This window comes from Halichoerus grypus, chromosome 11 (genome assembly GCF_964656455.1).
Source record: "Halichoerus grypus chromosome 11, mHalGry1.hap1.1, whole genome shotgun sequence".
Taxonomy (NCBI): domain Eukaryota; kingdom Metazoa; phylum Chordata; class Mammalia; order Carnivora; family Phocidae; genus Halichoerus; species Halichoerus grypus.
Window position 1 is genome coordinate 79,318,433 of NC_135722.1, and position 24,708 is coordinate 79,343,140.

At 34.7% G+C, this 24,708-nt stretch overlaps 1 protein-coding gene and 1 pseudogene across 3 annotated transcripts in view; one reads left to right on the plus strand and one right to left on the minus strand.

Moving 5' to 3' along the window:
- CNTN5 (contactin 5) overlaps nt 1-24,708 on the plus strand; it is a 1,336,681-nt gene that overhangs the window by 398,174 nt on the left and 913,799 nt on the right. The window lies entirely within an intron of this gene.
- On the minus strand, nt 14,085-15,437 carry LOC118554883 (electron transfer flavoprotein beta subunit lysine methyltransferase-like; annotated as a pseudogene).

Consider the following 24,708-nt stretch of genomic DNA (forward strand, 5'->3'; position numbering starts at 1 on the left):
TGATATGGTCTTTCTCTTGTCTATACGTTTGCTTTTTAAAAGACATTATAAATATATCAGTTTATTGGTTAAGATAATAAAAATATTGCAATTCTCATTTGAAGTGTTTATTATTTGGCATAAAAGAAATTTCTTCTTCTTTAGCACCTGAGGATTATTTTTAAGGTAAATTCCATGAAAATGACAGTAATAAATTTGAAAAATACAAGTCTCTCCAAAACCCAGCTTGGGTCAGAACACACCTGACTGGACTTGAACTGAGAAAAATTGATTAGTATTATGTTTTATTCATGAACCAATAACTTTATACTAGTGTGCTGGCAAAGGAGAAAAATACATTAAATGGTTCAGTGAAAAATTGAGTTATGGCAAGATTGTACAGAAAATTAATCTATTAAGGCATGACATAGTAGAGAGATAAAATTTGGAAGAAAAGGGGTCAAAATTATGAAGTGTACTTTTGTCTGTAAATTGCTTGGATATCCTTTTAGGCTCTTTTTTTTTTTTTTTGTGGCAAGCTGCAGACAAACCAATCTAAAATGGCTTAGACAATAGAGAGGACCTATCAATTCGTATAACAGGAAGGCCCACAGTTAAAAAGAGATTTGTCTCAAGGTTGTCATATCTCTGTTATACATTCTGCAAGGTCGGCTTCATCCTAACACAGGCTTCCACATGTTTTCAAAATGGCTACAGCAATTCTAAATTCCACAGCCACACAAAGAACAAGAACATCTCCAGTGCAGCTATTTTAAAAGAGTTTATGGAATTTTGTAACTTGCAATCTTCAGGACAATTTTTCTTTGGTGAAGCTCACGTGGCTGCCCCTGAACAAATCTCTGACAACAGGGACTGATGCCATGGATTGACTGACTCAAATCCCTTTTTCTAAACCAAACTCCATGAAGAGGTGGATAGCATTGCCCTTTAGTAGGACAGGGCCCACCTCTGAAACTTGGATAATGTCAGTTTCCTCTGAAGCATTTAGGAAGGGTGGGGAAAAAAACAACTAATTGAACAAAATTCTCCATACTTAGTAAGAACCAGACATTGGATATGCAACAAAAGTTTCTCCTCAAGTTTAAATATCTTCTTATTGCTAATTAAACAATAACATTTAATAAAATTCACCACATTTGGCTATTTATTTTTCTGTATTCATGCTTTTTTCCCAGATTTCTGGTGTTATTTCTGGGGAAGATTTCCTTTTTTAAACTTTGTTCATTTTATTAAAACCTTAACCACCTATAAATCTCTTGTCCAGCTAGTCTTTATTCTCCCCCAGTCTGTATCTTTTTTTCCTAACCAGATATCCGCTCCCCACCTAAGCCATGAATAGCTGGGAGAATAAATTAACAAGAGTTATTTTTTAACAGATGTTTACCTTTGGAAAAGCATAAATCATAAGAATATATCAAAGCTAATCAGTGTGTGATTGTCCTTTTAAAATTCTATCCCCCAAATTTTCATCATGCCCCAGTTAAGAACTATGTTTTCCTGCATTATCTATTATCAGTACCTTTGTCATTGCACACCCAAAGGTATGGAATTTTATTTTTGCAAGAAATGTTTTGTTACCATACTAGAATGATGAGAAATTTAGTTCTAAGTCATCTGGTGTCAAATATATGAAAAATCCATAAATCTCATTTCATTATTAGATACCATTTCCATGAGCTTCACATTAATTTTGAATGGATTTTAAACCATGTATAATGGGTAATGGTATATAATCACCTATAGAAAGTTAGTGCTAGATGGCTAGAATTGTTTCAGCTGTCACCCTAACACCTAGTAATCATGAAATGTTTATCCTATCAGCAGAAATATTCCTTCCACACCCAACTGCAGATCTTGACTCTTTTATCTGGGCCTCATACTACCCAGATGCATAGCCTTGCTGCCAAAGGCCCTCTGCCTCCATCTTTCTCTTAGACCCAAGATGAAATATTTTAAGTACTTAAACATGTCAGCTCTCATCAGTCCTTGGCCTTTCTCATGTTCTTGCCACTGCCTGGAACAGTGAGCGGTCCTTATCCTTAGCTGCACATTCATGGAGCTTTTAAAAATCTCGGCCAAGTAACACCTAAGACAAATTAAATAATAATTTCTGGTCCATGTATCAGTATGTCTTTAAAAACTTCCCAGGTGATTCCAATGTGCAGTCAGAATTGAGAACCCTCTCTTCATCCTCTTACCTCCTGATTCTCTTTCACATCATTGCCTAAAAAGTATTAGAGAAACTTTCCCTCACTCCTCAGGTGGGGTTTAGTGTTCTGAAAGATGCTTTCACCATTCCTGTATTTCTCTTTAACAGCACTTTGAATATTTGTAAGGTACTTGAGAACATGTATGGTATCAGTTTTGTTCACAAGTGTATCTTTGGGTTCCTAGGATGATAGGCAAACAATAAATATGAACTGATTTGTCCTGCTCACTGGGACAAGCCCTTTGAAATCAGATTGCTGCTCATAATGAGACCAATACGGAACCTACTGCTACATTGTAAGTATGCACTCAAAGTTCCAAATGAATGAAAGAACATAAAACAGTTACAACCATTATTGTAAGATGCAGCTTTGTTCATAACCCTTAGGTCTAAATCTGCAGTTAGGATCACTTGTAAACACACACATATGCCTAGTTCTCCACCCCTTTATATGATAGGAACAGGTTTACCTTTCAACATACCTCCATCTCTCTCTCTCTCTCTCTCTCTCTCTCTCTCTCTCTCTCACACACACACACACACACACACACACACAACTTCACTGTAGCACATTATCACCTAAGACTTTTAGCATAATGAGAAAAATTATCCTTAAGCCAGTTTAAGAACTTTCCACTCCAAGTTTAACCTTTCCTCAGTGGAATGGACCGTAGAAATAACGACTACCTTCATGAAAAATCCTACTTGGACCTGTATTATATATAATGAAGTTCATACAATAATTCAACAGTAGCACCAATTTGGATTATTGAGTCCTATAACTTTAATCTTACAGATAAAACACAATACTGATTAAAGGAAATAGTTGATTTTATTTTTCTTTATAGATTGGAATTAGCCTAGGATAGACATTACCTCCTTCCTGTAATTCTACATCACACACACATGCACACACACATACACTCAAACATACAAATGAAATTGTGATATATTTTAGATTAGGCATAATAACATTTAGAAAGAAAGCAGCAGAATACCTGATGGAATATGAAATGTCAAAATACAGGCAGAAGCAAATCAGAACCTGGAATTTGCCCCAAGTGGTAGGAACAGAATATGACTAGAGATTTAAATTAATTTGGAAAGTTATGGTGCAGGATTTCATTTAGTTATTCCTTAATGATTTCTTAATTAATAAAAATCACATTAACAGAATGGGCCTTTCCTTTAATCGAATCTGAAAGTTTGATTACTTTTGGATTCAAGTTAAATTTAATTTTTAAGCCAGTTATTATCACAATTCTTAACTCTTAGACTGTCCAGTCCTAGATATCAGATGCTGAAGCATACCTTAATTATCTAATTAGTACTAATGCATAACACAGTGCCTGACATATAGTAAGTGTCTGATTAGTATTATTAAAATATTTTATAGTTAAACAAGATAAAATCCTTGCCACCAAATGAAAAAAGTAAGTTTGTTTTTAAAAGGAAAACATACTTGTTATTTTCAAGAAAAAAATATATATTTTTTAAGATTTATTTATTTATTTATTTGAGAGAGAGAGAATGAGAGAGAGCATGAGAGGGGGGAGGGTCAGAGGGAGAAGCAGACTCCCTGCTGAGCAGGGAGCCCAATGCGGGACTCGATCCTGGGACTCCAGGATCATGACCTGAGCTGAAGGCAGTTGCTTAACCAACTGAGCCACCCAGGCGCCCAAGAAAAAATTATTTTAAAACTAACATATTTTGTATCTTTTAATGAGCTAATGACACACATAAAATATGTTAAAATAATATAGTTTGACTCACAAGATTAAGAGTCTTATTTCAGATCCTTACCACATTGTGTCAAACAGGATTTTTTGTCTATTTATCTATACACTAATGAGATATGAGCAATTTATTTTTTTCAGTTTTATTGAGGTGTAATTGACAAATAAAATTGTAAGGTATTTAAAGTATACAACATGAAAAAAAAATAAAGTATACAACATGACGACTTGATATACTCTGTGAAAGAATTCTACCCATCAAATTAACACATCCATTACCTCACGTATTTACATTTATTTAGTTATTTGGTGAGAAAATTTAAGTTTTACTCTCTTAGAAAATTTTAATTGTTTAATACAGCATGATCAGCTATAACCACCATATTATATATGAGGTCCTCAGACCTAATTTATCTTTAACTGAAAGTGTTTATCCTTGACCAACCTCTCCCTATTTCTCTCACATCCCAGGCCCTGCCATCCACTTTTCTACTATGTTTCTATGAGTTTGACTTTTTTTGTTTGATTAGATTTTACATATAGGTGACACCACGCAGTATTCATCTCTCTCTGCCTGGCTTTTTTCACTATTGTTGTGAACAATAGGATTACCTTCCTAGTTAAGGCTGAGTAATATTCCACTGTGTATATCATGGGACAAGAATGGACTGGATGCTCTTATGGAATTGTCTAATGATATATAGCTACCCCAGATTGGAGAAAATTTTCCTCAAAGCCAGTCTCAAAAGTGTTCCTTGATTTGGTAGGTTATCCACAAATTGTTTTAAGATGTTCATTCATTTGATATGTGATGAACTCCCCCTCCCCTGCTCTAAAACTATAGAATAAATTGTTAAACTCCACTTAAGTATTAAAGTCATTCCCATTTTTTTCTCACTAGCTTAAAAACAAAACTAAAAAAAAAATATTCTTGCTACATTCATCTGTTGACTGATACCAGCTCTTAGGTTCATTGATCTTTTCTATTGTATTTTAAGTTTCTACTTTGTATAATCTGCCCTGATCTTTATTATTTCCATCCTTCTACTAACTGTAGGCTTAGTTTGTTCTCCTTTTTCTAGTTCCTTGAGGTGTAAAGTTAGATTATCTATTTGAGCTGTTTCCTTAATGTAAGTGTATATGTTATCACTTCCTCTTAAGTACTGATTTAGCTGTGTTCCTTAAATTTTAATATGCTGTATTTCCATTTCCATTTGTCTCAAGATAGTTTTTTTTTTCTTTTTTGATTTTTCTTTGACCCACTGGTTATTCAGAAGTGTGTTGTGTATTTTCCACATATTTGTGAATTGTCTAGTTTTCCATTTTCTAGTTTCATACTATTGTGATCAAAAAAGATGTTTAATATGATTTCAGTTGTCTTAAATTTCTTAGGACTTACTTGTTGCCTAACATATGATCCATTCGGGAAAATGTTCCATACATGCATGAGAAAAATGTGTATTTGCTGCTGTTGGATAGACTGTTCTGTATATACCTGTTAAGTCTCTCTGGCCGGTGTTTCCTTATTGACTCTGTCTGGGTCATCTATCCATTGTTGAAAGTGGGATATTAAAGTCCCCTACTATTATTGTATCACTGTTTATTTCTCCTTTCAGGTCTATTAATATTTGCTTTATATATTTAAGTGCTCTGATAAGAGTAATTTAAGCATAGCTCTTACATTGCATTATATTCAGTGTCACTAAGATTCTTTTTCCTGTGTTATTTTTTCATGTGTGCTTTAAGTAAAGTGAAATAATTGCCAATAAGCTTCAAGATGTGCTGGTTATATTTTCAGATATCTGAATTATTTTTATCAATTTTCCTGAAATAATTACATTGTAATGAAGTACCTATAATATACCCATTGTAAACTTAATGATACTAACATAAACATTTAATGAACAAGCAATCATTCTTAAGCTGATGTTAAAATTGTGGTTTAGGATTATGGTTAGTTCTAAAATGATAAATGAAAGAAATTTATATTTTAAAGTGTTTTTATTTTAGTCCATTTTTACTTCTAATTTTTGAAATAAATACCATTTATTTATTCTGGAAAACAAAGACATCTTAATTAAATTATGACACTTTAAAAAATTTTTAAAGATTTATTTATTTATCTGAGAAAGAAAGAAAGAGAGCATGAGCAGGAGGGGCAAAGAGAAAGGAAGAGGGAATCTCAAGCAGACTCCACACTCAGCGTGGAGCCCAGTGTGGGGCTCAATCTCACAACCCTGAGATCATGACCTGACTGAAACCGAGAGTCAGACGCTTAACCGACTGTGCCACCCAGCTGCCACTAAACTATGTCACTTTAAGAAGAAATTATTTAATAGCTTACTCCACCAAAGTAAATAATACATTTTGTATTTTTAAATCTGTGTAATTTAAGTCCTTATATTTCTAAATCTCCAAGTTTTTTTTTTTTTAATTTCCTCTATAATGTGGAAAATGAAGTAAGCCTTGTGTGTAAACACTATTAAGAATAATAGTGATTTAAAAACCTGATTTTCAAATCTGGTTCTTCTATTAATCATAAAAATAACATGGATATTTGGAAATACTAGAATAAATGTCCTTTCCATTCTAACTCTAAAATGTATCACGAATGCATCCATTAACTTCCATTTTCTTTTTTATCTTTCTAATTTAAGTTTTCAGAACTTAGCATAATGTGGAAATACTTTTGGGTCTTCAAAAAAGAAAAAAAAAACTCTTGCAGAATGAACAAACTTGAATGAGAATGAAAAGCACTGGATTTATGCCTTGGTGCTACCATATTCTCTGAGAATCTCTGACCACATATGTGCACCCACGTGCCTCTTCTAAGACATTTGCAACATTATGTAGTTTACAATATACATTCATCTGCAGTAATGAAATTGATTCTCAGAGCAATGATGTGGAACGGGTAAGACAGTAAAATAATTATCTCTAACTTATAATACAGAAAAACGGAGCTGTGATGTTAAGCATCAGTTTTCTCTAATGTTAAATTGGGATGATATTATTTATAGTTAAACTCCGGAAAGAAGTTAGTGAGGATTTAATATAAGGCATCTGTTCCCAAATTGCTTTCTTCTTATCTCACAGGAACATTTATGAGTAAGTATCCATGTTCTTCTAGGATACCATTCTCTAATATTAGGCACAAGGCCACCAAAGACAGAATATTTATGTAAAACATATCCTGATTATTAACATATTAACATAACTTTCCCAGTTGTGCACTAGCTCCCAAATAAGAAAAAAAAAAAAAAAAAAAAAAAAAAACAACCTCAAGAAATAGAATTCTTTTAAGGGTAAAATGAAGCAATCCATAGAAAATATTATATAAAATGAAATGTGCTCAATGCTGAGATTGTTTTATATTATGTGCTTTGTAACAAGGCAGAACATGGTTCAACTCCTCAGTTAATTACCTATTAGCTGTGTGGAACTTGGACTTCATGGAAACTCAGTTTTTCTCTTATGGCAAATAAAGTTTAAATGATGTCCTCCAAGTTATTATGGGGAGCAAATGAAATAATATATAATGTTCTCAGCATAGATCCCATGGCATAATTGTGCTCAATAAAGGACAACCATTATACTTACAATAATCACTTGAGGGTAGATTTCTCAAGGAATTGTTGTTGTTATTACTAACAATTATTATTAATGGAATTAATTTCCATTAATTATTATTAATGGAAAAGGAATACCATAAGGAGGAGATAGAAAGATGGTCTCTCCTCTCTATTTAGATTGATAAAATGCCAACCCTCCGCTATATGATTTATAGCAGATGAAAAATCCAAGCATTACATTATAACAATTCTTGTTTTTCCTGCTAAAATATCTCCAGTGTTGACAGATAAAGTTAACTTTTCATGTAACTCATCAGATGATACTTTCACTACCATCTGCATTGCCAAAGATTGTAGTGACCTAAATGAATGATTTTAGATGCTATCATCAGGTCCCCAAGGCACCTGATAAAATGTTCACTAATGGCATTTCACATGATGACAGTCTGTTTCTCTATAAAAATGTATCAGTTCAGATCCACCTAAAAATTATCTTCCTCTTTGTATTTACGGTGAAAAGCAAGTGTCTAAAATGAATAACAGCAGTATTCAAAGTTTGCCACACATCTATCACATTCTTAATCTTTAAAAGGTAAATAGTAAAGAAAGAATAAAAGCAGATTTGTAATCTTATTAATGATTTTATAGCTGGTATTACAGACAAAACAAAAAGACACAGAATTACAAAGTAGGTGTGTGATCATTATATACAATTCACTGTGAAATAAATATTTATTGAGAATTGGTTTTGAATAGCACACAGAAGGGCAGCTCGGTGGCTCAGGGGGTTAAGTGTCTGACTCTTGGTTTCAGCTCAGGTCATGATTTCAGCTCCTGACTCAGCAAGAAGTCTGCTTGTCCCTCTCTCTCTGCCCCTCCCCCTACTCACATGTGCATGTGCATGTGTGTGTGTGTTCTAGAGTGCTATGCCTCTAAAATAAATAAATAAATATTTTTAAAAAGGAATGGCACATAGGAATAAGAATACAAAGGTGAATAAGATGGCCTATCAGACGAAACACATATATTAAAAAATTACACCCAATTTCAGTGGTTTAAATAAATTGTTTTAAGAACTCAGAAATTAAATATTAAATTCTTCTTTGCTGATTCAAGAAGAGGCTTATCAAGGAGGAACATTCAAGTTAAGTATTGAAAGAAGAGCAGGGATTGCCCAATAATAAAAATCCCCAGGTGGAAGAAAAATTCAGTAAGTTGTTTTAGAAATAGCAAAGGCACAAACTCATGAAGATGGAAATGTGAGATGTTTGATGTTGCACTTCAGGAGGTGGTGAGGAAGGAGTATATATGAAGATAAGACAAATATGGATTGAAGTAAAACCCAGTAGGTGTAGTTAACTGACGAGTGATCCAGAATTAGCTGGCAGCCACAATCATGTGCTAGGCACTGTGATAAATGTGTTATATTTGGTATTATTAACCCTCACAACTATTTAAGGTAAATCGTATTATAACTTATTTATAGTTGGAGGAACCAAGGTTCAGAGAGCTAGGTAAATCAGACAAGGTCACACAGTTTGTAAATAGTACAAGCTGGGATTCCAACCTAAGTGTTCATAGACTTCAGGCCATGCTTTTTAACTGAGTCTTATCACTTTTTCCATTATGATTGTCCTTTTCTGTCATTTACCATTCATTTGTTATCCTTTTTAGTGATTTTTTTCTCCATCTTATCTGTTCCTTAAATATTGGGGTTACCACAATTTTGTTTTTGTAGACTTGAAGGAAAGTATTTAAAGTATATAGCAAATCTATAGGAATTGTACTTAGAAATAAAACAATGTGGGAAAAAAATCTGAATACCTTAAAAAACTATCATGATTTTATTAGTGGGCACACACTAAATTATAAGATAAAATATAGAAAACTAGGTAAATAGCCTATAGGTACACATCATACTGTTTAATTAGTGAGAGAATAAAATGATTAAAAATTAAAATTACTTTAGCAAGTTCTCAGGCATTTTCTATTTCTTTCTTAACGAGTCTTTAATTAGTTGAAATTACATTAGGGAAGTTTCTTGCCTTCTATGTCTTTGCCAATATACAAAATACCCCCTATTCACAAATGATGGGTGTAAGTAGATAATGAAACATATTTCTCAGGAGAAAGGGAAATTGTAGTCAATTTAGTATTATTGAATATCAACTTGTGTATATTTTTGGCTAAATAAAATTAAAGTCAACAGCAAGCAAGGGAAAATTTGTTTAGAAATATTTTATGTTATGTTTGTTTTCTATAATCCCACTGCAAAATACTTTGAAGGAAGTGTAAAAGCTATTTCATTTTGAGGATCCAATGTATTTTTGTAACATTACCACAAAGGAATTACCTATGATTCACATTAAAATTGTCATCCTCCAAAATATAAAATAAGCACCAAGCTAAAATTAAAGACTGACTTTATCTTTCTTCTGTTCCAGAATCAAAGTAGATGCTAGTTTTCTCATGGTTTATGAGAAACTCATATGAGATAATTTTCAAACTAGTGATTATTTTGTGCTTATGCTTAAAGACAAGCACAATAGGACAAGTCAAACTTTTCTAAAATAAAACATAAGGAGGAAATAAAAAATTTGTGAAATATCTAAATGGTTTGCAATTCTTGAAGTAATTTTTGTTTCTAAATAAAATATAGGAAAATTCTCATTATCTATAATGAGATGATTGTGACTCTTTTGCCATTTTTACAAACCCAGTGAATATCCAATAGCATCTTTTATGCTTGTGGTTCTAAACCACAACCTGTCTTCATAAACCTCAATCGGTCAGCATCCTTAGGATTTTGTAAATGTTAATAAATGTAGTGTTTCACTTTGGAGTTAGAGTATAGGACTTAAATGTTAACTAGGCATAAAATGTTAACTAGGCATAAAAGAGGTTACTATCATTAGAGAATGGTATATATAAACCTAAAGAACAAAGAGCAAAACAATCAAAACTGATTTTTTTTTAATTGGAGGAAAGTATTTTCAAGGAAACTGCTTCTGTCATAAATTCAATATACATTTAAATAAAATAACAATAAACAATAATAAATGATAAGTCACCTTTCATGTTTTATTTTAATAATGAGAAAAAAAGGATAAAATAATAGCTAACTAGGAATGTGATGTAACCTTGAGCATGTTAGAATGGATTAAGCTCCTGGTGAAGCTTGAAGGAGAAGGAAGGAGAGAACCAGTACATATTTAGTGCCTCCAACATTCCAGGCATTTGCTAGGTCTTTTACCTACATTATCCCATTCAATATGAAGCCTTTGGCTTAGATGTTGTCATTCCAACTTTAATAGATGAAAAAAACTGAGCATCTCAAAAAGTTTGACAATTTGCATAAGATCTAAAAGCTAGGAAGATACAAAGTCAATATTTAACCCCTGAACTCTGATGCCAAAGGCCAGGCTCCTCTAGATTATGAGTTTCTTCATCTTTCCTAGTTGTTGATGACCTTGACAGTTTGTTGGTTAAGTGTTTTATAGAATATCCCTGAATTCAGATTTGTCTGAGTTTTTCTCATGATGAAAATGAGGTTCTAGATTTTGGGGAGGAAGATCACAGAGGTAAAATACAATTCTCAACAATCACATAAAATTAAGAATACATATCATATAAATTATCAACATGATATATCTATATCTATAGCTATATTTATATCACTCCGTCTATCTAGACAACCAGTTCCTATAAAAATCTGAAATAGATCCCTGTCCAAGTTCTTTTCTTGGTAAAGCATCATGTATGTCCTGAATAGTAGACCAATCCTGTGATTCTCTTTATTTATTTATTTTTTGTTTGTTTGTTTTTAAAGATTTTATTTATTTATTTGACAGAGAGAGACACAGCGAGAGAGGGAACACAAGCAGGGGGAGTGGAGAGGGAGAAGCAGGCTTTCTGCTGAGCAGGGAGCCCGATGTGGGGCTCGATCCCGGGACCCTGGGATCATGACCTGAGCCGAAGGCAGACGCTTAACAACTGAGCCACCCAGGTGCCCTCCTGTGATTCTCTTTAATGTACTTTCTGATTTCAGTAATACTGAATTATTCCTTTGTCAACAGTTTGATTGTCATTCTTATTTGTTGAAATAATATAGTTGATATGTCCAGTAATTTTCATTACTTTTATTCAGAAACAATGTTTAGTCATTATCTTCAAATAGCACTGTGATAAATGTTATTATTCTGATCAGATATTATTTATTTATTTATTTATTTATTTATTTATTTATATTAGAGAGAGTGAGAGAGAGCAAGAGAGAGAGTGCAAGGTGAGGGAGCGGGGGGCAGAGGGAGAGAGGGAATCTTAAGCAGGCTTCCCACCCAGCTTGGAACCCAACACGGGGCTCAATCTCAAGACCCTGAGATCACGACCTGAGCCCAAATTAGGAGTCAGATGCCTAACCAACTGAGCCACACAGGTGCCCCTATTTAGATATTTTTTTAAGTTGGAGTTAAGTTTGTCTATAAACAGGTAAAATAAATCATGAATTGATATGTACTGGTAGTTGTATTTTATAGATGGGGGAGATATAATAAAGGAAAGAAGAACTTCATGAAAAATTCAAGATCGGGTAAAACAAAGATAGGAAAATATTGCAGTAATAATTGTAAAAATGACAAATGCGAGTGAATTCAATGAATTTCTTGTAAAGGTCATTGCAGCTACCAAGTGTATATCACATTTTAGTAGTGTAGCAAAATGACCCCCAAGTGAAGCAGAAATGGAAGTTAATTTGTGAGAATAATATGACTAATTTATCAAAAAAATAAAAGAAGTAATATTGGGAAAGCATGATAAGTTGTCTTTAATAAGTATAGTTAGCGGAGGAGCAAGATGGCGGAGGAGTGGGAGACCTGGATTTCATCTGGTCCCAGGAATTCAGCTAGATAGTTATCAAACCTTTCTGAACACCTACGAACTCAACAGGAGATTGAAGAAAAGAATAGCAGCAACTCTCTGAACAGAAAAGCGACCACTTTCTGGAAAGTGGGGATGTGAAATCTGAGGGAGACCACAGAAATTCCTGAGTCCAGCCTAGTCCTATGGAGAGAGAGAGAGAGAGAATAAGCAGGGGGAGCCCCAGGCAGAGGGAGAGGGAGAAGCGGGCTCCCCGCTGACATGGGGCTCCATCTGGAACCCTGGGATCACGACCTGAGCTGAAGGCAGATGCTTAAAAGATTGAGGCACCGAGGTGCCCCTTCCTTCTGTATTTCAACCAAAACAACAAACTGAATGCAGAAGAGCTAAGAATCCATCCGTCTTCTATTAAGCCACGTAGTAAAGAGATTTGACTACATTAAATAAATAAATAAATAAATAAATAAATAAATAAATAAAGCTGTTCTCACTTCTTTTGCTTTAGAAAATGTAATTTTCTTTTATTATTAGAAAGTTTATATATAATGCACATGTTATAAAGAATTCCTAAGCAGTGTATAAGAACATGAGTACATTAGAAAAGCTGCATTTTATATTTCACTTGTAACACATATAATGCTGGCATTTAGTTTTAAATTAGAGAATAGAAAATCTACAGTACAGAATTATAAGACCCAAAGGTAAAACCTAAGGCTCCCTTCCACCCCATTCTACCAGCTATCTGGTACCCTCCCAGAAGGCAACCACAGTTAGCAGTTACTTGTTTTTCAGGGATGTGCTATGTATGTTGCAAGCAAATATGTATTTTATATGTATATACATAAGTAGGTACATACATACATCTTTTCATACATTCATCTATAAATAGTGGTACACTATACATATTCTTCTTCACATTCTCATTTATCTCATAGGGTTTTTATTGATATATAAGATCCTGACAACCTGGGCCATATAGTGGTAGCATAACCAATTTCTAGCTAACCTTAGTGAACCATAAAGAGGCATCAAAAAGTGTCACGGTATATAGGAAATTCTAAAATATTTATTTTTATCCACGACTGTCAGTTGAGGTCCTATTATGTACTAAATAGTGTATGAGGTACTTTATAATTTCATTTAATAAAATAGCCTTGAGGGGAGGTTCATTAAGTTTGTTACAAGGTTATAGATGAGGAAATTAAAGCTCAGAGAGCTTAACTAGCCTAAAGTCCCAACTAGAAAGTGACAGAGTTGCCTGACTCCAAAGCCCATTTACTCTGTACCACACTAAATGCAACTCTGATCTTTACAGGTCATTTTCTGAAATACAGTACTCTTCTATATTTTGTATTGTGTCTAATTTGAAGATCCATCATAGAGTTGTCCTCAACTACAGAAACAGACTTCACTTTCTCATTTTCTTTCTCATTCTTCTCCACTACTTAAATTACATGTTGCTACCATTTTGGTGTTGCCTTCTAGAATTCTATTCCTACAAAAGCAAAACTAGAAAACTGCAGGTAGAGATTTGTATATTTGGCGTAATGCAGAACGAGTTACATGACAAAGGCTGACAAAACTTTAAGACTTCAGATTTTGGAAACAAGATACTACATGCTTTAAACTGGAGGGTCTTTTAGGGTTAAACTCAAACATAGCTATATTCACACTTGGAAGCACTTGGACAACTCACGGCTGAAAATCCCATACTGTGCTTGTTGTCAATCCATTGTTTTCCCTCCTGGTAGGCTCTGGAAGTGAATATTCTACCACTTTGTGCAGTTGATGTTGAATGCTATGTCCACTGAACTGCGTTCGTCCAGAGTCACCAGTCAAGACTCGAGTTCTGTGGGTCCAAAAGCAATTCTTCAGCCATTGATGAAGACTGTCTGCAAGGTCTTCATCATAAAACATATCTCCAAGCACAACAAGGTCCCACTTACCTTGTTCCAAGTCCAAAATGTTTTTGGTTAAAGTGGGAAAAGGATCCAGTTGGTTCAACTCACAATTCAGTGTGATAGCCATTCCTGCAATAGGGTCTATGTCGTTGGCCAAGACCCTTGATGCCCTGCTCATCTTGGCAGCTACAGCAGCGGCTCCACATCCACTCCCAAGATCTAACACAGACTTTCCTCTCACAACATCAGGATTATCCAGGGCACCTGGGTGGCTCAATCATTAAGCGTCTGCCTTCGGCTCAGGCCATGATCCCAGGGTCCTGGGATGGAGCCCCGCATCAGGCTCCCTGCTCTGCGGGAAGCCTGCTTCTCCGTCTCCCATTCCCCCTGCTTGTGTTCCTGTTCTCGCTCTCTCTCTCTGTCAAATAAATAAATAAAATCTTTAAAAACAAAACAAAACATCAGGATTATCCAAAAGATATCTAGACAGGGCCTGGCCTCCTGGCCAGTAGATTGCCCAGTAAGTTTCGCTGTAGGATCACAGGTCAGCTTTTTGCCACCAGAACTTGCATCTGGGCGTCAGAAGCCGCAACTGGATTTCAGGGGTGAGGCTGCCACTGCTGGTGACTTCAGTGTTCTCCTCCAGGAAAGCTTTCATCTCAGGGTCCAAAAAGCTTCCAGTGCCTCTCCAGGGTGAATGGCCCCAGGGAAACAAGGAAAGACCATTGCTTCTCACAGCTTTCAGAAAGACACCACAGTGGTTCATGGGAAATGGTGCACATACTCTCCAACCTAGGCTCGAAGCCATTGGTCCTTTTCCAAAACACAGATTCTGTCAATGTTGCTGTTGGTAAGAGCTGCTGCTCCTCCTGAGGAAGGAAGGGTCCGGCTGCCACGGTGATCTCAACTGGAATCTGTGGGTCTCTTTAAGCAGGCACTGTGAACAAAATAAGTCTCCATCTTTGGGAAGCTTAGACTCTAGCAGTGAGGTAGAGCTATTACCAGGGCAAACACAGTTCTTGCATTTATGAAGTCTTGCCAAGAGTTGTGGAGGTTACCAAACTTTGTGTGTCTTCCCTGGCATTCTTTAGAACCGCACCTAGAGCGCTGACCCGGGCGGGCAGGCAAGCACACGGCTCCGGGGGCAGAGGGTGGACCGCGCGCCCTGCCCTCCGAAAATATAATTATTTTTCATAAAAATATCCTCATGTTATTGTACATTAGGCTTACTATGATTTTTGTAAATGATTTAATAAACATTTAAATTAAAAAAAAATAAGTATAGTTAGCTATCACTTATTGAGTACTCACTATATTCCAAGCCCTGTGTTGGGTGCTTTCATATCTCATGTAACTCTAAGAAGATAACTTCATAGTAATATATATTTCCTTATGATAAAGGAGTCTTATTCACTCATCAAACATTTATTAAATTCCTATAAGTTATAAGGTGTTGTGCTAGGGATATCATAATAAAGTTATATCTTTGATCAAGGCCTCGTTGACAAAACATATTTATAAGCAGATAATAACAAAAAGGGAGATAAATGTCTTGTTAAAGTTATATATATGTGGGGGATTATAGGAAGAAGTAATAAACTCTGCTTTGGTTGTATCTTAGAGTTTTCTAGCTAGAAAGTGAGACAGTTAAAACTTCAATTCAACCCACAAACTATGTGGCCTTTTGTTATTTGTCCCAATTTATAAAAACATGGGAAATTCCCTGAGTTTACAGAACTGGCACAGTTAAGGCAATAGGTGAAAACAATGCAAAAAATCATCTTGAGAAGTAAAATGAATATGCCTTACCTTTTCTTCATGAAAGGCTGGCAAGCTAGATCTAGGTTGCTGTAGCCCTGAAAGAGTGCTTTAATTAATATAGTAGATGCCTGATGTGAGTCCAAACTATGGAAGTAAAGGCTTCTAAATGTAATTTCTTTATCAATATTTTTCTTGATGATTAAAGGAAAGAAATCCAAAACCAGCTGTAATTTTCTCCAGAAAGTACTACTCAGATCCTCCTTAATTTTCCCTGGGCAACAATCAGCAAACTTCTCATTAGAAAGAACTTTAAAAAGTTTGCTGATTTGCAAAACATGGCATGAGTGATGTGTACATTACTTGCATAATTGGTTTTGTGCGTACATATGGCACATGCTATTTTGGAAATGTACCCCCTCTGTGTTCATTATAGCTATTGCTCATTCTATTCCCTGATAATCATTTATAGTTACTTGTCATAGTTTATTATTAGAAAAGTAATGAATCAGCAGTTTTATGCACTCTCCTTTAACAACCTAATCTTAGAATTTTCCAAACCACAGTATGCAGTAATGGAAAGCAAGCAGTTTGCCCAAATATAATTCTAGATATTGAGCTATACATTCCACAGAGATTATCAAAACTTTAATAAATGTCTTCCCTTTCATTATCCTTAATGAATTCTATTACACTTAAGCAATATGTTTTATATAATAATACATGTTAAACTTTCAATAAATCTGATTTAGTAATATGTATTTAGTTCTACATTTTCTCTAAATTTTACATAGCTGGATTTTTTCCTAACTGTGAATATATTCACAGTATATAGCTATATTGTTTGATTGGAGAAGCCAAGATCAAATAAGTAGGAAGAGGATTCGGCATACTTCTCAGGCTTTTTTTGTGGCTTGGAGATGAGCTCAAGGAGAAATACCACCCAGGAGACTCCTTGCATTTAAATATTTCTATTTTAAATTACCCCTATTTCTGTAGGTTAGAGCCCAGGAAATTAGAATGTTTGCCCTTGCCCAGGTTCTAGATCCTTAGACAAGGATTTTAAGCCAGCTACTGTGCTAAAATTTTTTCATACTTTATTTCACACAATCTTCACAGTGACTCTATGACACAGATGTTATTTCCATTTTACAGAGGAAGATACTGAACCTTGAAGAGATCATATAAAATTTCCAAGGTCACCAGATGCAGAGTCAGCATGAACACAATCCTGGTCTTCAGGAAAACATAATACTACATTCTCCATCAAATTTTCCCTTTACAGAATAATTGATATTATGTGATTGTTTTAACCCATAAATTAGTCTGCATTATTGTTGCCCTTTTCTGTGGATAAAACACTATGTTTAAATTTGAATTAGAAAATTATCAACAAGTAATCAAAACAAGATAATTAATTTAATTGTTTTTTTATTAACTAAATCAGCAAACAGACATCAATAACAAATTGCACATTTGACCTTACGACTTACTTTATTATAAGTACAGTAGCAGATGGATTCCAAGACCAATGACATAACTTATCTGTTTGCACCTTGTTAACTTTTAATGCCACTGTTCTTTAAAGTGAGAATTCAGAAGTCAGAGAGGCATTTGCCTCTGCTGTTTCTCTGCAGGCAAATTAATCTGCATCAAAACATCCTGGAGAAAATATCTAGAGTCAAATATTAATGGGGTAGGCATAACTTTGAAGAAAGCAAGGAAAAAGAAGACTAATGCACAGCAGAAAACCAAACCCAAAAGAAGATAGTCACAAATATCCTGGTATGACAAAGGGTAACTGATATCATGACAAATTATTACTATGGCATTCAGCAAGGATAAAATAACAGTAATGATATTTTGAAGCCACCAAAAATTATCTTTCTCTTTGAAGTTTATTTTTTCTCATAAATCTTCATTGTCCTGACAATTGAATCGGTGATTAACATAACATAATAAAAAAATAATGAAAAAAAATCTATATGTAATCTATGACTCTCTTATAAAATGTTTATAGGGTTGGTAAAAGTAACACTGTAAGAGACTTCTCCATCTGTAAGGAAAAATACTTATATTTATAATCTCAACCTCCTCTGCCAAAACCAATTTTTCTGTCTAGAATAAATTGATTTTGGCTATGCATAAATTAAACGTCAACACATCTTTCACAAATCTACTTATGGGAAGCCAAAAACCAGTCTGTTGAGCTAGAAAACACATTCAATACAAATAACTGGATATCTGTTTACTCAACAAATAGATACAAAGGAAAAGGAGCTTTAGTGATCCCAAGTATGTCAGTGTTAATTAGTTGACTTTTGAAGGCAAATTCTGCCTCCTTCTTTCTCACCATGGACCAGAAAAGCTGTTACATATTATCTTTCTTTCCAGCTATGTCTTATAATGCATTAGTTCCAGCTGAATAAACACTAAAAGAATAATAAAAAATACTCACAGAGTAGTATTGATGTCACTGTGTCAATATATTCAATTTAAATTGACTGTCTATACCCTTTAGAAAGGGTTCAGCTGAGTGCATGCAGGTGATGCTCTTCCTCTACCCCACTAAAAGAGAGAGAGAGAGAGAGAGAGAGTGTGTGTGTGTGTGTGTGTGTGTGTGTGTGTGTGTGACAAAAATAACTTTGTCAGGAAGAGGGATGTCCAAAATCCTGAGACTGGAGGAAATGTCATGTTCTCAAGGAACGGCAAGGGGCCTTTGTGTCTGGAGCGGAATGAGAGATGAAAGAATGGTAGGCAATGTAAGGAGTAACCAGGTTAAAAATATTTAATTTTATTTCTCAACAGAGAAAGGAAGCTGTTAGAAGATGGTAATGTCAGTGGTTTTAATTGCCTTTAACTCAGTGTTACAAATGTCTGAACTATAATATATTTCAAAAATTCAAATAGAATTGATAATTCAATTTTGTAATTCTCAAAATATTTGCACTCATGGGTTGTGTCAACAAGACATGGAAAAAGATAAATTCTGTGATACCTGGCACCACCACTGATATGTTAACTAGTTAACAAATAGTTGTGCAATCAGTCCTTCCCATTATTGGCAGTTGCATAATTCTTCAACATTTTAAATTGGTATGGGCCATCAGAAGAATATTACAAAGTAAGAAACTGAGATCCATCAAAGTTGAGTGATTTGCCCAAACTTAAAAAGTCAATTAATCCTGCTGGTGATTTTCGTCAATAATGTTCATTTTTTTTTTCAAAAACCTAAGTTCCACTAAAACAAAATCATGCAATACAGAGTATAACAGACAATGGTGTATTGGAACCAGTGCATATCTGATTTCACATTTCTGTGAGCATCTCTTCCAACTCCAAGTTCAATGACAACACATTGGTAGCTTGAAATCAACCATGGTGGCCATAGCTTTACCGTGAAGACTGGAAAATGCTATAAATCAGGACTTTATTTTTTCTCCTTTTTTTGGAGAACCTAATCACCAGCACATTGGTGATTACAGATAATATTATTTATAAGTTCATTTGCATGAAAAAGGAACATTCTATTATTAGTCCTGTATTGCACTCACCTTTTATTGAAAATATGGCTCATTAGACTTTAAATTGGAAGAGGCAGTGACTGACCCTAGTCATCTATGTATCCAACCTAGAATCTAACAACAAATGTGTATTTAAATTCTATTACCTTACAGGGAAAATGTTTGATGAATTTTCTTTAAAAATATAATTACAGTTCCTCCAAGTTAAAAAAAAAATGGTCTAAAATATCAAATAGCAGCTTGATTAGGTTTATACATTTCTATTTTTTCAGTAAGTCATTTGTATATAAAGTAGACCTGGTCTAACTTTAGAATCACAATATGCAAAGTGATTAAACACATGTATAAGTTTGGCAGGCAAAGCTTGATTTGTTGAAAGTACATATTGTTAAAATATATTTTTTTTATTAACCAGTGGTTATATCCAAGGTAGGAATTATAAATATACAATAATAATAACAATGAGTAAATATGTCCATCTACATTTATTATCCAAGAAACACTACCCACAATATAACTCAACAGTAATGTTTTTTTCTAGAAATGCATAGAAAGTATTTCATTAAGAGTTAAAGTATATTTTATTTGTAATTTGTGTAATAATCTTTGTTATTCCTACTGTTGTGTTGAATTGCTCAATTGTTCCCACAATTTTATATTAAGTTTTATTATTATCTAGGAAGATAAAAGGTTAGTTGAAGAATATAAGTACTTTGAAGGGAACAACTCTTCATTTCCATTTTTTTGCAGATTCATAGTACCACAAATGGAATTTCATTGTTTGCTCTTAATTTTCAACAAATACAATTATTAATCATATTCTGTGAATGTTTATAGCATATGTAGGTATTGCTAGACTTAATAGACCTTATTCCAATTTTGGTAAAATGACACATTTAAACAAGTAAGATGAGTAGTATTTATTTGTGATATCAGTAGAAAACCTTTGTGTTTAAACCGTGATCTATGAGAAGTTACTTTTTGTAAACTTTGTTATGCTGATATAGCAATTTTTTTTTAGATTTATGAAAATATACCTTTGGTCACAGTAGTAATTTAAAGATTAAATTATTCAGGGTTTTTAAAGTATCTGATGCCCTGCTCTTGTATTCCTGATGGTAACGATACTGCTAGAAAAGTCAGTATTACAAAGGTTAATCCAAAATTACACTTGCAATTTCTATATGACTTCAACCAGAATATTGGGGAAAAGCGTTGAAAGAAGCCTATCTGAATGAAGACATTGCTCAAAATAAATAGTTTCTAGTTTCAGAATAAAAAGAAAAATATTAAAGAATGAATCTGGAAACAACTTTAAACTATGTGGAGCTAGTCTTACAGAAAGGGGATTTTGTGAAGAGTGTTTTTGTTTGTTTGGTTTGGTTTGGTTTGTTTGTTTGCTTGCTTGTGTGTTTGTTTAGCTAAATCCATAGGCAAGAAAAAATAACCTCAAGTTGACATCAAGCCATTAAAGATCTGGAAAGAGCAATTGTGTTAAGAGCTCAGATGTGGTGTCTAAAGTGGTGATACATACTGCAACTGTTTACCAGCTATGAATGGAAAAGATCATTTGCGTGTCTTCACTTTCTCACAGCGTAACAAAGATAGCACTATGGAAGATTTTCTAAATATTCCCTCCCTTCTCCTAATGACTTCCTAAAATATAGATCTTACAATGCATGTCAGAAAGGTTTGCACTAATATCAGGTTTAGAGGAAGAGACACACGCTAGCAGTCCTAAAGAAAGATGCAACGATCATTTTGCTGGTATTCGAATAGTTCTGGGGGTTGGGACATTCTTCTAATGCTTATGTTACTGATGGGAGAATCTGGGTGTTGTGTGAATGGAGGTCTCAGTCCTTAGATGCCCCACAGAAGATTTACATGGGGATCCATGCCAAATAAAGACCGCCAGAAGGAAAGTAGCAAGCACAAAGCAGTTTATTAAAGGGAAAGTACACTCTCCTGGTGGGAGAGCAGGCAGGTTCCAGGAGGTGGAATCAGCCTTAGGTTGTTTTGGGAATGGATAGTTCTCTGGTCTTTTGGGGGGCTGGAAGGAACTGTGATGGACAGTGGGGCGGTCTGTAATGGAGGCTGCCTGCAATCATTTGGGGGAATTCCTACAGGTTGAAAGGGAGAGTTTTTGACCCTACAAGGTTTGTACTAGAACACTCCTGGCAGTCTTCCTCCACTGAGCAAGGCTGAACAGCAATGCAAATGTATTATAATGAGTCTAGGGGTTACCCTGGGACAGAGGTGGAAGAGGAGAGCACTTGCTCTGCACCTGTGTCTCTCAGATTTGTCAGCTCCAAGGTCTTAGAAGCCACAAAGTCAGGATGTTGTGCTGTCCCGAGACTTTTAATATGTAGCTTATTTATCATCGTCCTTGCCTCCAGCTCATGTCTCTATCATTCCCCTTCAAGGATTGAGACTCTTCCTTGGGGTGTTCTTTCCTCTGCTCCTGTCTAGCTTCTACCTAACACTTTCACATTCAGATATCTCTGCTTTTCTGTCTGCCTCTCACTCCTGCATTTCCCAGGTAGACAGCATTTGATTGAATTATTTGTTCTTCAGCCAAAGTTTATTTTCCTATTGGAAACTTTGGTACAATTACTGATTATTGAGACTAACTTGATACACTTGGCTTTGGAAGCCACATCACCTGCCTTCAGAAATAATTCCTTAGGGTTTCTTTCTTTCTAAGACAGTAGTATAATTGGTGGGCATTTTGAGACTCTTTGGCCTTTCCAGTAAATTTTACCCAATATGTATTTTACTTATTCTTGCAAGTTATTTCTCTTAAACATCTATAAAATCATGTTATGATCCTTCTTATGTCTCTTTATCACCTTCAGACAAAGTTCACACCCAAGTGCGTGATATGCAAGCCCTTTAATTGTTCCAAAATTACCTATATAAATTACGGAATATTTTAGGCTATGGAGGCAGATGAATCACATAGGTTAACATATGCTTTGCCATTAGCTACCTATGGCAATTTATATATTCCTTCCAAAACTTGTTTCCTTCAACCATAATATGTGAAGATTATACATGATAAGGAATACAGAGGGTCTACATAAAACAATGCCTGCCACCAAGCAAGCATCAAAGTAAAGAGCAACAAAGTTTATTTCCACTTCCCATCTCCTGATTCTCAGAAAATCTTATCAACTACACAGAGACCAGAGATCCTGCACCATCCCCTTCTACATTAGCGCAGCGGTGCTGCACAGCCTCAGGGATGCTCTTGAAACTGAAGTCAAAATGAATTGCATCCTCTGGAGATGTGAAAAGACCATGTTACTTTATGTGGGGGTCTCACTAATTTTCTATAGCTTAGGATATGCTTGTTGGTTGGTCGAAAGGGTAATGAAGCAAACTGAATTTCTCAGAAGTTGAAAAATTTATTTTATATCATTAAAACTTATTATACAAATTATTGTAATTCTTCATTTCTGGGTTAAGTGGTTGCTTCCACTTTTATCCTCTAACTCCAAATGAAGGCTGAAACCATGTTGTGCCTAGAAGGGCTAATTGATTGTTAGCTTATTAGGCCTAGGAGTGTTAAATACAGAGTCTGACAGCAATGAAATTAGGGACAATACCAAAGCAGAATTATATGGACTATAGCTAATAAATGGTATGTATCATGCCTAGTTTATAAATCATATCTTTTACTTATAGTACATTAGGTTGTGCAGTGGATGTAGAATGAGGGGAGGTTACAGAAAGTGATGCAAGTTTTGGGGGAAATTTAATTTGGCAGTGGGCTGGTCATTCTTGTTTTAGGATCTTTCTATTATGGTATTTCTCTTGACAATTAAGCAGTTACATAAATTTTTATTCTTCTTATTATTCTTATACCCCTTTTTATAACTTATAGACACTTGTTAATTAATTTTATTAATCCAGTAAATATTCAGCAAATCCTATGCACCAAGCATAGTGATCTTCACTGGGTATGTGGTAGTGAGCAAAATGGAGTCTCTGCCCAAAGACACCCCAACTGTAATAAAGGACACAGATATTTAAAATAGAGCAGGTTGAATAGGGTAAATACAAGGTGCAAGGAAAATGTGTGCACTGCTAAAAGGAAGTTAAAAAATATATGGAAAAGACTGTTCCCAGAAGGTTTTATCAAGTGTGTGTCACAGTTTGGATAAATATAATTTTTTCAGTTTGCATACAAACAATGAGATTTTAGAAATTTTAGCTAGAAGTGCAAAGCGATGCATTTAAATGTTAATGGTAATATTTCATAGTAGGTCACATGCTTGCAGCCACAGCCTTCAAAAGACTCTAGTGTTGTAATTAAAAGTGCAAGCTTCTAGAGCTGAAATCCTGGCAACTCCAGAACTTGAACAATGTATAGAACCTTACTTAGCCTGAGAATCCTTGTCTGAAAAGGGGCACAATAATGCTCACATAATTGAGTGATGAAGAGGATTAAATAAGATAATGATGAAAAAGTACATAATGTTAAATATCCAATATGTTTAAAGCAGTCAATCAAATCAGCTTAAAAGAAATTGCTATTTAACTGGTGATTGTCAGGTCTTATAGTTACATAAGAAAATATAGGCAAGACCGAGCTTTTCTCCATTTAAAATAAAATTCTGGGGATGCCTGGGTGGCTTAGTCAGTTAAGCCTCTGACTTCAGCTCGGGTCTTGATCCCAGGGTCCTGAGATCTAGCCCCACGTCAGGCTCCTTGCTCAGTGGGGATCCTGCTTCTCTGCCTGCTGTTCCACCTGCTTGTGCTCTCTCTCTTTGACAAATAAATAAATAAAATATTTAAAATAAAATTCTGATAGTATTTTTAATTTCCAACTTGGATTTTACCCTCATAGTGACCTAGAAATTGGGCAATTCTCAGTATTTTTGCCATTTCATTTCCATTTAAAGGTAAGCACTGCTCCCCAGTTGCACTGTTATAGAAATGTAGCTTCTGGGAAGCATGGATAATAAGACACCTCTTTCAGATCCCTGCTTCTTATTCTTTCTTACCGCCCTCCTTTATCGACTGAAAATTGTAATTTATTGTTTTCATCCCAAATACTCTTTTATATGAAAGAGCACTCAAAAGCAATATAAGAAGAACTTTCTTTTACAGCCAGGGTATGATCCCAGC